The 2,741-nt window shown below is 39.8% G+C and overlaps 1 protein-coding gene across 2 annotated transcripts in view; it reads right to left on the reverse strand.

The window, feature by feature from the left end:
* Window positions 1-2,741, reverse strand: part of serinc4 (serine incorporator 4) — a 34,832-nt gene that overhangs the window by 24,070 nt on the left and 8,021 nt on the right. The gene's annotated exons all lie outside the window — the stretch shown is intronic.

Raw genomic sequence — 2,741 nt, forward strand, 5'->3', positions numbered from 1 at the left:
TGTGTGTGTGTATCAAAGCCGTCCTCTGTGCCATGAAAACACATCACTGAGCCACACTGTTGAACTGGACGACATGTTCCTTCAGCAACACTACATCAGCTGTATTTGACTCAATCCCACACACACCGTCCTTCAAAAACGTGCACAGGTATGGGCTATTGTTGCCCGGGCCCGTTTGCCCTGATTGGCTCAGCTGCCCCTCTGGAGAAAGAGCCTAAATAAAACTTTTCTTTCTTTCTTTCTTTCTTTCTTTCTTTTTAAGGCTTTGACTTGCAAAAACTTCATAAACAGCCACGTAATTGCATTTTATTTTCAGATTCAAAATACCACCTTACCAGCACTTGCTGCACTTCTTCCGACACACGTGAGACCAGGACGCCTCACCAGGTCGGTCTCAAAGGCACTTATTCCACTTCCTCCATATAAAAACAACTTTGGTCAGAAATCTTTTTTCTATACATACACTATTATCACATCAGAAAATTATCATCCATCACATATTTCAAAAAGAAATACAAACAGCTCCTTCTTAACAGTTACACTTGCACACATTAATTGCTCATGTATTGGCCAAAGTCTTGTTTGTATTTGTCCAGCCCAGCTGATGTCTTGCATTAATGTCTTAGTGTACTGTTGTTTTAGTTGTCTAAATTTGTCTGGTCCATGTCGATGTCCTGTACAAATGTCTGTCCAGCCGTGCTGTAACCATGTTTTATGTTTCTGCAGAACAGGAACCTGCTGAAAACCATTTTTAAACTGAGTCAGGCCCGTTTATTTTGTAATGTAATGTTACTTTTAACTTTCCTGTATAATAAATATGAATTTCTTTCTTTCTTTCTTTCTTTCTTTTTCCTGTTGTGGCTGCATCAATACAACACGCCCATCATTCGCACAGTTGAATCAAATTAATTGCCATTTCATTCAATCTCGTGTAAATTATTTTGCCCTTAGCGATACCCTCTGTCCCCAGTCACATGACTTTGTTTATATCCTCACACATGAAAGGGAAAGACCTGCCGCCTTCACGGGAATTTTTGAAGTTATGAAGATAATTACAAATGTCCTGTGACTAGTAACAAAAAAATCCACTTGAGCTTTGAATAATGTGCAGCTTCAGCTTGGAACATTTGCATCACAGCCTTATGTGAACATATACTGCTACGTTATCAACTAAAGCTAATGACAGCCTATGTAGCAGCAGCAAGCTAACGTACTGTAGCTACGTTTAGTCCGTTACATTAGTGTGTACTCTGTAGGGAAGAGAGAGCCTCAGGGATAGGATGTTTGGGCTCTATGTTCATATGATACATTTTTTACAGTCATTATGTTATGTGAATTTCCAACCAACAATCAGATGTAACGTTGTAAAGCTGACAGAAGTCGCCTTTACTTATTTTCTTGTGAGATAGCATATGAGAATTTACGTCCCAGTTGGTTTATATAGTAATCTTTACTCTTTTTTCACAACAAAAATCACTAAAGAAGAGAAAGAAAAGCTCAAAGCAACACTATGTAGCGAGTTGTGCATGGTGTTGCTTTAAAGAAGTAGCTAAAACAACTGCATTCTTTGCAGAGCTGGATTAAAACTCTCAGCAGGCCGGGTGCAGGTGAAGAATTTTGATAATGTCATGCAACCATACTACATTATTCATTTAATCTAAAGTAATAGGCCTATTCTCAGAAGCATGTATTCTTAGAATGTATTTTTCAGTTTGTGTTTATTTCAGAAAGATAATAATTAATTTACAAAAGGAGAGTATGTTACAGATGCACTGTTGCATTTCAAGTGGTGCATACAGTAACTTAGCCTACGTTGGGTGTATGGTGACGTTACCACTGTCACTGAGTCACAAGCCAAAGCAATAAGAGATTGTTCCTGCTGCCACAAATACTCACCAGAGCACCAAATGTGGATTAATCCGCTGCTGAAAATAGTCCCCTACAAATGCACTAGTTCCTTCTTGTTTGTTTGACTAAAAATCTACAGTGACCAGCTGTTTTAAATGACTAAACCTGAAGATGCACGTCTTCTGTAGGAAAGAAGGGGTTGCAACTGAGCTGTAGAGGAAGGTCTGGTGAAGCGAGACTAGAGTCCCTTAAACGCCAGCTGCCCCAGAACCAAACCAACTTCAGACAAACAACTCTCAAATCAGGAGCTCCAAATACATAAATCTACATTTGTGAACACTGGTGAACTTACTATGACTGAAAGTAAGAGGTGAAATACTACAACAAGACATTTTTCATTAGGTTATATTTTCTTGCTCAGAGATTAATGCACGTTGTTTCACGTCCTGACATCACAGATTCTACCCTTTGTAACTTTGGGAAAAAATATGTTTGTAGAGGCTCAGTGTATCCAACTGACCATCCCTCAGTTATCATCAATATGTGAATGATGCAATTCTGCTATGTTCTCTTTGAAGGCAGCAAGGCCAAATAAAGACTTGGAAGGATAAAAAAACATAAACGTGAAAACCTGTCAATATCATTCAATTCAGTAGAATGACACAAAAACAAGCTGCTACCGTGACAACAGAAAGTACTGATTGCTGAATTAGACTGTGCAGATGTTCCTGATGTTTTGACCAACTCGCGACACAGGCCTGTATCACACACATGCTCAGTACCTACACGTGCACTAGTGGAGGGATGTCAGAGTGGGGGAGCTGTCCATTGAAAGGCGCCCCGAGCAGTAGGGGTTTCAGTGCCTTGCTCAAGAGCACCATGGCAGTGCCCAG

Source organism: Etheostoma spectabile, chromosome 1, assembly GCF_008692095.1.
Source record: "Etheostoma spectabile isolate EspeVRDwgs_2016 chromosome 1, UIUC_Espe_1.0, whole genome shotgun sequence".
Classification (NCBI taxonomy): domain Eukaryota; kingdom Metazoa; phylum Chordata; class Actinopteri; order Perciformes; family Percidae; genus Etheostoma; species Etheostoma spectabile.